General features: G+C 48.7%; 1 pseudogene across 1 annotated transcript; it reads right to left on the minus strand.

Moving 5' to 3' along the window:
• Nucleotides 1–9,080: 9,080 nt before the first annotated feature.
• LOC309621467 (serine/arginine-rich splicing factor 3 pseudogene) lies at nt 9,081–9,567 on the minus strand (annotated as a pseudogene). Its single transcript has one exon. The product of its transcript is annotated as a serine/arginine-rich splicing factor 3 pseudogene (transcript).
• Nucleotides 9,568–10,785: the final 1,218 nt, after the last annotated feature.

Genomic DNA, 10,785 nt, shown 5'->3' on the forward strand with positions numbered 1-10,785 from the left:
ACAAACAAACAATGAACCTTAACCTAAACCTTACACATCTTACACAAAAATTAAATCAAAGTGGATCATAATCTTAAATGTAAAAGCAGGACATTTTTAGAAAAAAAAAATAGGAGAAAATCTTTGGCATCTACAACTAGGTGAATAATTCTTAGACTTGACACCGAAAATATGATCAATAAAAGCAAAAACTGATCAATTGGATCTCATCAAAATGAGTTTAAAATGCTTCATAGAAGATCCTTTTAAGTGGATGAAAACTCAAATTACACAGTGGGAAAACATATTTGAAAATCCCATAGGAGACAAATGACTTGTATCTATAATATACAAAGAACTCTCCAAACAACTTAAAAAAATCCAACTAGAGAATAGGCAGAAGACAGGAACAGACATTTCATGGAAGAGAATATACACATGGCAAAGAAGCACATGAAAAGATGTTCAACATCGTTAGCCATCAGGGAAATGCAAATTAAGACCATAATGAGATATCAGAGAATAACTAAAATTAAAGTATAGTGACAACATCAAATGCTAGCGAGTACGTAGAAAAATTATATCACATCACTGGTGGGAAAATAAAATGGTTTAGCCACTCTGAGAAACAGCTTGACAGTCTCTTTTAATCCTAAAAGTAGATTCACCCTACAATGCAGTAATTGTACTCTTGAGCATTTATCCAAAAGAAACAAAAACTTAATGAAGTTCCCACAGAAACTTACACATAAATGTTCATAGCAGTTTTATTTCTAATAGCCACAAACTGGCAACTCCCCAAATGTCTTTCAATGGGTGAATGTTGAAACAGATTGTGATAAAATCTTATGATAGAATACTACCGAGCAACAACAAGGAACAAATTATTAATATATGCAAAAATTGAAATGAACTTCAAGGGAATGATGCCGAGGGAAAAGTTTTTAAAAGCCAATCTCCGAAGATTAAGTAATTCATGATTATGTTTACATATTATTCTTAAAATAACAAAACTGTGGAGATGGAGAACAGATTAGAAGTTGCCAAGGGTTAGAGATGGGGGTAGAAGGTACAGCGGGGGAACTCTGTGAGGTTTTTGTGGTCCCAGTACAAATAATACAACAATCTTGGTTTTAATCCCTAAAGATTTTTAAAAGCAATTCCTAATAAGAGGTGTCCAGATATTTAGCAATGGCAGCAGATTAGAGGTATAGCTCCCCAACATGACAACTTCGAAAGAGATCTATACTATCAATACTAATTTAATGCATATGTTAATTTTTAAAAGGCCAGTCACAATACTTAAATGGTACATATCTTAACGATATTACTCTGGGTATCCAGCTATACCAAATGGACTAGCAGGATTTTCTGTCCATTCAATCTTATTTAAGACAGTAAATCTTATAATAAGACAGTTAAAAAAAGAAAAAGAAAAACAACAAACCTCAACTACAGTTGGATATTCTCACAGCAAGATGAGGTGAAAATACATAGCAGCGGTTCAAAAGCTTAAGCAGTGGCACCTAAATTTGGCTGCACATTAGAATCCTCTGAAGCACTTTTTAAAAACCCTCACACCGACGGTTGGTCATGCTAGACCAATACAATCATTTTAACTCTCCTCAGACGATGCCAATGTCTAGCCAGAACGGAGAACCAGCGGACTAAGCAGAAGGGGATGTTTCTACAAAGATCTCTTAACAATAAGTCCTCTCACCCAATCAAGATTTACCTCCCCGCAAAGGGGTAAAGAAGGCTAGATGTTGTCCATACTTGCTTAGCTTTAATTAGCACTTGTGACTTGCCCAAAACCTAGATCATGTTTCCCCTAAATTTCATGTTATTCCCTAAGTTTATCAAACCCAAGGCTAAGGGGTTTGCCAGGATGAGATTTTAAGTGCTCACACAGGGGAAGTCCCTGGCAAACCAGGACAGCGGTCACTCTACACTGCAATGTAAAGCATCCTAAATAACCCTGCCACTGCTCCCAGATACTAGTCTGTGCCAACCAGTGGAGAAAAGGCATTCTCCATTACTACCATGGCAAATGCTACTGTACTTACCTTGGCTAGTCCCTATCTTTTCCAGGCGCCACTCCCCTTCACCTGCTGGTGGACGCTTCGGCCAGCTGACAATGCAGATATTTTCAAACTTTAAGGTGAATAAAAATCATCTGGAGGGCCTGTTGTAACAGAGATCACTGAGCCCCACCAGAGTTGCTGATTCCATAGGGCTGGGACCGGGCCCTAAAACTTGAATATCTAACACATTATCAGGGGATGCTGGGAAAGCTGGTCAGGTAATGGTAAAGCTGGCCAGGAAAAAGAAACCCGACGTGTCAAGATCATAAAGTACGGAAGGGCAAGCCCGCCGGCAGTCCAGGCCGGGGTGGGGGGGACCTGGGTCCCCAGCCCTACAGGGCCAACGGCAGACCGGCTCGGGCGCCCCTCGGAAGCGCGGGGTCCCCGCTGCCGAATCTGTGGCCCCGGCCGGCCCCGGCTCCCCTCTGCCCACCCTGCGCGCGGGGGCTGGAAACGGCCGCGGAGAACCAGGCAGGGCGGGAAGGGGGGCTCCAAAGAGGGTCTGGCGACTCGAGTCGCTCCGTTACTCGGTGGGCTCAGCGCACGCCGTGGGGGAAGAGAGGTGGAGGTCCGGGAAGAGGGGACGGGCGGCACTCACGTAGACCAGCAGCAGCCATGGGTAGACGGCGGGCTCGGCCACCACGGGCGACTCCAGCCTCAGCTTCTCCCCCACGTTTTCGCGCGCGGCCCCCGCACCAGGCTAGTCTGGCGGTTGGGGGAGGGGCGGGGCGCCGCCGGCGGGGGCGGGACAGGCGGGCGGGCGGGCGGGAGGCTGAGGGGAGGGAGCCTGGCCTGGGCCTCAGCCGGCGCCGCCGCCGCCGCCGCCGCCGGCCTGCTCCCGTCCGGCCCCCGGCTCCCTCTTTGTGGTCACAGGCCCGGGGCCTCCAGCGCTGCTGCCAACTGGGGCCGGCGTGAGCAAGCACAATGAGCCGGGGCCCGGCTGAACCACTCACTCGCGGCGAGCACCTCCCGCCCCGTGGACCCGCCCCCACGCACGCACGTACGCACGTACGAACGCACGCACGTACGCACGCAAGCACGCACGCACGTCTTCAGCTGCCCCCGGCCACACCCACCGGCCCGAAGTGGAGACCCGGGGAGACCCCTCGGGGCCTGGGGTGGCGGGTTCGACTCCCGCCCTTGACGTACCGTGACACCTCCCCCCCAATATGTTTCTAGGTATTATATGTATATATGAATATACTATTATATACACACTTGCGTATGAATTTATATGTGTATGTACATGCGCATATTTACATATAGGTGTGTGTGTGTACACATTGTATATATGTATGTGTATATATCTTATATATATGATATATGTATGTATATATACGATGAATTTCTATATACAGTACATATATATTTTTATGCTATATGCTTTTATATGTAGGTGTATATGTGTGTCTATATGTATGTACGTGTATGTATTGCATATATTATATGTGTATGTATGTATACTGTCTATATGCACACCTAAATATCTTTGTATGTGTGTATATACGTATGCTATATATGTACCTAGGTGTGTATATTGCATATGTTATACGTATGTGTACATACTGTATACAAACTATGCATTTTATATGTGTGTATGTATAGTGTATATGTATGTGTGTATTGTCTATATTGTGTGTATATGTGTGTATACATACTGTATATATACGAACTGCATTTTATATGTGTGTATATATGTATGTGTGTATTGTATATACTATGTGTGTATATGTGTGTACGCATACTGCATATGTACACAGCTGTATATTTTTGTATGCTTGTACATATGTACGTGTGTGTGTATATACACACACACCCCATATGGATTCTGTTTGTCTGGAGAACCCTCACTGATACGGACACTTATGACAATTGAGTACCTGCTCTTTGCCAGCCAGGGAGCCAAAGGCTTGTCTTTCGGTGTCTCCCTTAAGTATCACGAGTCCCAGGAGGGAAGGTGATGCTGCTCCTACCAGTTGAGGTGCCTCAGGGTCAGTTAGGTGGACAGGGCGGGGGGCTGGAGCCTGGTGGAGCCCAGGTGGAGTTCTAGCAGCAGTACAGCCTAGCAGTCCCACTTCCCCGGGTGCTTCTCACAAAGACGCCGAGGGAGAGTCGGGACCTGAAGGAGGGAATGAGGAAGCTTCCGTGGGTCCGCAAGCCCAGACCAAGGCTGACTCGTCAAGAGTGTTAGAGGTCAGGACTGTGGTTACCCTGGGGGTGGGCTTACACAGAGCCATTCATATCCTGAAAAAGTATCCATTCTGCTCTTGTTTGTATGGTTACCCCCCTCCCCCAAATCTTTTAAAAACAGATTCTCTTGGTTGCTGGGAACACACACGGGGAAGTTGTGTGTGAGGGGGTATGATCCAGGGGACAGGGAGGATAAGCCCCCCACTCGTAGGGCAAGGAGTGGCTCAGCTTTGTGAGCTGAGGATGGCCCACGAGGTTCCAGAGAGAAGGGTCCCTGCTCCGTTCCTGCTCTGTGCACCCCATTCCCAGCCTGAGAAGCCCAGAGCCACCCACCCCCCCGCAACACACACACACCAGGGAGGAGAGCCAGTCACCCTGGCTCCCAGCCTCCGGCTCCAAGGCTCCCGGCACTAGGAGCTATTTTCAGCTTTCATGCCCTAGGACACGGCCAGAGCTATTGTCTCCGGAAACTCTCTGTCTGTCTCTCGCCCGGCCTCCCTCCCTTCCTCCCTCCCTCCTCCGCTTCTTCCCCTCCAGCTCCATCTGTCCTCCCCTCCACCCTGCATTTCTACCCAGGATGGCTCACAGACAGCTGCTCCCCGTGCCCACCTGCCACCATTCCATGGATGTCAAAGCAAGCCCTGGGGACTTCCCTGGAGGTCCAGTGATTAAGACTCCGAGCTTCCACTGCAGGGGATGCAGGTTCGATCCCTGGTCAGGGACATAAGATCCCACATGCCACACAGCACGGCCAAAACAAAATGAATAAATAAAGTTATAGTGATGAAACAGCCCTAGTGGTGCAAGGATGGGACGTATAGCTCTATGGTATAGAAAAAAGGTCCAGAAACAGATATATGAGAACTTGATATGATAGAAAGTGGGGAAATTAAGGAGTTTTCAATAAATGGCATTAGGACAATTGCATATCCATGTGGGGAAAAGTAAATTAGAAAAAAAAAAAGCAAGCCCTGGTCAGGTGTGACCTTGGGCCCAGGGCCATTGGCACAGGTTGTCATGTGGGATGTTCTTCCTTAGACTCCTCCCTCCCTCCTGTGTCACTGTCACTTCCTCCAGAACCTTCCTGGACTCCCCTCCACAAGCCCAGGGTGTGCCCTCACCCGCCCTGGATCACCAGAATTCCAATCCCGGCCCACCCTTCCCCGCCAGGTAGAGAACTGTGCATGGTCAATAAGACCGTAGAGGTCATTGGCCATTGCTATTGCAGCTGGAATTGTTACTGTGTTTAGATAGGGTGACCAACACCCGCCCCCAGTTTGCCCAGGACCGCTCAGGTTTGAGCGCTGGAACTCTGGGGAAACTCTCAGTCCCGGGGAACCCCAGAAGGCTGGTCAGCCTATTTAGGACAGATCTTTCACTTGATCTCCCAACCCCCGAGAGCCAGAAAGGGAATCTCCCCCCTCCTTCCATTGTAACCTTCATTCATTCATCCACTCATCCCTTTATTCAACTCCTTTATTCAGCAAGTATTTATGAAGCATCTACTACACAGCAGACACTCTTCTAGGTGCTGGGGACATAACAGCATCCCTGTCCTCAAAGAGCTCACGTTCTAGTGAAGGCAGCAAACAGTAAACTGAGAAGGTGTGATTTATTACATGGGGATGATGTCTCGGAGACCACTGCAGGGCAGGGGAGGTGGGAGAGGAAAGGGGCAGTTCTAAATGCAGGCGCTGACGGGATTGGGGCAGACCTTGCCCTGGGCCAGGCTGGTTGCTTCAACACAGCTGTCCTCGCCCAGAGCCATCCTGCCCCCGCCTCACCCAGTTCTTCTGTGATGTGTGGGGAAAATCTGTGGTTGTCACAACTGGGAGGGAGGGCCCCTGGAATCAAATGGGTGAGGCCAGGGATGCTGCTAAACCCCACACAGTGCCCAGGAGGGGCCCTCAGCAGAGGATGACCCGCCCCGAATAACCCCAGTGCCACGGGGGAGACCCTGCACTAATATTATTCAGACCCGCTGGTGCCCCGATTCCTGCACAGGCAGGGACTCTAACCGGCTCACCTCTGTATCCCGAGGTGACCTAGAGTGGGGCAGCCACGAGGGCTGAGATGAGTATCGGGGGTGAAATGTCTCCCCTCCGCACCCCAGGGGCGATGGTCTCTATCTCCTCCCCGTGCAGGTAGCTTTTCCCTGAGCCATTTCTTCTTGTCAAGGTCCCTGTCGCAGGTTGGGTTCCCCGAAGATGACGTTGAGAGCAAGGATTGGAGTGCAGGTGGTTGATGTGAGGCGTGCAGGAACAGATACAGCTGCCATAGGGTCCCACAATTCCACTCCCGGGCATAGATCCGGAGAAAACTCTAATTCAAAACTATACATACACCCCTGGCATTTCCCTGGTGGTCCAGTGGTTAAGAATCCATGCTTCCAGTGCAGGGGGCGTGGGTTCCACCTCTGGTCAGGGAACTAAGATCTCACATGCCGTGTGACAATAAAAGAAGAAAGAAAAAAGAAAGAAAGAAAGAGAGAAAGAGAGAGAAAGAAAGAAAGAAAGAAAGAGAAAGAGAGAGAGAGAAAGAAAGAAAGGAAGAAAGGAAGAAGGAAAGAAGAAAGAAAGAAAGATACATGCACCCCAACGTTCATTGCAGCACTATTTACAGTAGCCAAGACATGGAAGCTACCTAAATGTCCACTGATGGATGAATGGATAAAGAAGATGTGGTACATATATACAATGGAATATTATTCAGCCATAAAAAGAATGAAATAATGCTATTTGCAGCAACGTGGATGGACCTAGAGATTATCATACTAAGTGAAGTAAGTCAGAAGAGAAAGACAAATATCATATGATCTCACTTATATGTGAAATCTAAAATACGACACAAATGAACGCGTCTACAAAACAAAAACAGACTCACAGACATAGAGAACAGACTTGTGGTTGCCAAGGGGGAGAAACAGTGAGGGAGGGTTGGATTGGGAGTTTGGGGTTAGCAGATGCAAACTATTAAATATAGGATGGATAAACTACAACGTCCTACTGTCTAGCACAGGGAACTATATTCAGTATCCTGTGATAAGCCATAACGGAAAAGAAAAAAGTTTTATTTATAGGTTCCATCCCTAACTGAGCTGGCCCATCCCCTCCCATGTTTCTAAGTGCAGCCCGAGGCTGCAGACTTCCCACCGTGGTCTTCAGCTCCAGAGCAAGCCACCTGCGAACCACCCACATCTTCCCAGGGGCTGGCAACTCTCCTTTGCTACTGATTCCAAGACACATCCAAATAGCAAAAATGTGACCATGAAAAGAAACTCAGGCATGTTCAAATCAGGGAAATAACATTCTTAGCTCTGTTCAGTACTCGCTTAATTTTACAAGAGCTTAGAGTTACAAAAAAGTTGCAAAGATCTGTACAGAGTGTACAGAGTGCCGTGGACCCTGACCCAGTACCCCTATTTCCAACTCATTAGTACCTTAGTGTGACATGTTTATCCAACTAAGGAACCAAGATGGATACATTGTTATTAACTAAAGTCCACACTTTATTAGAATTTCCCTAGTGTTCCCCTAACATCCTTTTTCTGTCCCAGTCTCCTCTGGGCTGTGACATTTCTCAGACGTCGCTGGGTTTTGATACCTTGAAAGTTTTGAGGAGGACTGGTCAGGTGTTTTGTCCCTCAATTTGTTAGTCTGTTTGTTTTCTGATGTTTTCTTATGGTTGGTCTGGAGTTATGGGGTTTGGGGCGGAAGACCCAGACAGAGATAAAAATGCCATTCTCCTCAGGTCACATCAAGGATACACACCATCAACGGGACTTATGACAAACGATTTTACCCTTGATCACCTGGCCAGTATCGTCTTTTTTTTCTTGCTGCGTTGGGTCTTCGTTGCGTGTGGGCTTCTGTAGTTGTGGCACGGGGGCTCAGTAGTTCTGGCTCCCAGGATCTAGAGTGCAGGCTCAGTAGTTGTGGCCCACGGGCTTAGTTGATCTGCGGCACCTGGGATCTTCCCGGACCAGGGCTTGAACCTGTGTCCCCTGCATTGGCAGGCGGATTCTTTTCTTTTCTTTTTTTCTTTTGCAACCAAAACGTTAATCCCAAGGATTCTCACAAAACATATTACAAATGACAGCATGAAAAAAAAAATTGCACAGTAACTCAAAGTTCAGCTCTACAATATACTCTTAATCTGGCAGGACATTGGTATCTTGATAATCTCAAATTTCCAAAAAATATTACAAAGAGCTATGTATTCATGTACAGCAATCACAGAGGGGACGTATGACCTAACTCAAAGGTAAACTAACTTCCTTGAAACTTCTTAGATTTTAAACTCCCTGGACAATCTCTTGTCCGGTGTGAAGACTAGTGGAATTTTTAAACCTCTAATCTAGGGTAAGGGTGCGGCTTTCATTTTTACCTGCTGGCTTGGGTTCACAGCACCTTTTAAAGACTGCTTGCTTAACTACAGCTGCATACCACATCCCAGCTACAGAAAGTCTTTTCAATGTTTGCCAGTGTTGTTTCCATAATAGTAAACATCACACTTTAGGTGGGCAGGAGTTAGAGTTTTATTATCAGTCTAGGCAAGACCAAAAATTCAAAGCAAGTTCAATTTTGCTTAAGGGAACATTGTAAGGTAACAATTCTTCATATTACATGCCTCACAGGACCCATTTCAAACCATAGAGAATGACACCTTTATGTGTCACTGTCCCAAGAGACAAACAAATGTGAACAACTAAAACATTTAAAAAGTGCACCAAGCTTCGGAAGTCTCAAACAAAACTTGAATTTTCTGTACATACTCCTGCCAAATGAAGTTATTGCCTGTACACCACTCCTCTTGCAAAGTGGTCTTCTATTTCCTTTCATCTGACCTAGATCGGCTAGGAGACCTAGAGAAAGATCGGGACGGCTTGTGATTTCTCTCTTGGGACAGGGATCTCTCTCTTCTCCTATATCTAGAAAGGGACCTGCTCTGGCTGACGGAGAAGGCTCTCCATCTTGGAGATGTGCGGGAGGTGGAGGACTCCTCCTCCCATAATCATCTCGAGGGCGACGACCCCAAGAAGGAGGCGGTCACGATTTCGACTTCTCTTTTCCCCATTCGACAGGTCCACTCTTACTCGGCAGCCACATAGTGTTCTCCCATCTAGTTCTCGGACAGCATCGGCTGCATCTTGGGGATCTTCACATTCAACGAGAGCGAAGCCGGGAGGGTTTTTAGCACCCCACACACTTCAGAGTGGTCCATAATAGCCTAAAGCTCGTTCCAATTCAGCCTTGTTACCACTGTTTCCAAGATTCCCTACATAAACTTTACAGTCCAACGGACAGGAATCACGTTGCAAGACCCTCGTGGCTCCTGGGTTTCACGGGCCACAGGGTGGTCCCGGGCCTCTAGAATCTGGTAGCTGAATCTGCTCGCACAAGCTGTCCTGTGGGGATGCGTTTTCCCCTATGTGTCCAGCCCGGGGCCCTGCTCTCTTGGCCTGGCCTCCCGGGTGAGAGGGTGAACCCCAGCTCCCTGGAGCAGACACTCAGAGCCCTGGTGACCGGACTCACGGCTGACGGGGCTGGAGCGGCGGCTGGACACGTGTGGCCAGCCTGGTGGTGTTTGGCCCCGTCTGCAGTTCCAGTTCCAGCTGAGAAAGAGCCTCCCTGTGTTACTTTCTCCTGGTTGTGTAAGGATCCCCGGTGTCATTTGACAGAAATGTAGACGGTGTGTTCTTTCTCTCTTTTCTCCCTGCTTCCTCTCCTCCCTCGCTGCCTCCCTCTCTCCCTGTACCTCTTTCCCTGTTCCGCTCTCCCTCTACCTCTTTCCCACTCCCTCTCTCGCTCTCCCTCTGTCTCTTCCTCTCTCCCTCCCTCTCTCCCTCTCCCTCCCTCTCCCTCTCTCTTTCCTCTCCCTATCTCCCTCTCTCCTCTCTCCCTCTTCCCTCTTCCTCTCCCTCTTCCCTCTGCCTCTTTCCTCTGCCTCTTTCCTCTCCCTCTTCCCTCTCCTCTTTCCCTCTCCTTCTCTCCCTCCCCCTCTCTCCCTCTCCCTCTCTCCCCCCTCTCTCTCCCTCTTCCTCTCTCCCTCTCCCCTGTCTCTGCCTCTCCCTCCGTCTCTCCCTCTGGGAGGGAGTGAGGGAGATGGAGAGATGGAGGGAGCGGGAGAGTTGGAGGGAGAGGGAGAGGGAGAGGGAGAAGAGGGAGGAGAGGGAGGGAGAAGACGTCTCTCCCTCCCTCCCTCCCTCTGCCTCCCTCCCTCTCCTCCCTTTCCCTCTCCCTCCGTCTCTCCGTCTCCCTCACTCCCTCTCAGAGAGGGAGAGACGGAGGGAGAGGCAAAGACAAGGGAGAGGGGGAGAGGGGGAGAGGGAGAGAGGGAGGGGGAGAGAGAGGGGGGAGAGAGGGAGAGCTCTCTTCCTCCCTCCTTCTCCCTCTCTCCTCCTTCTCTCCCTCTCTCCCTCACCCTCTCTCCCTCTCCCTCCCTCCATCACTTTCCCTCCTTCTCCCTCTCTCCCTCCCAGAGAGGGAGAGACAGAGGGAGAGGGAGAGGGGGGAGACAGGGACACGGAGAG

The sequence above is a fragment of the Balaenoptera borealis genome (genome assembly GCF_965194805.1).
Source record: "Balaenoptera borealis genome assembly, contig: HAP1_SCAFFOLD_477, whole genome shotgun sequence".
NCBI lineage: Eukaryota > Metazoa > Chordata > Mammalia > Artiodactyla > Balaenopteridae > Balaenoptera > Balaenoptera borealis.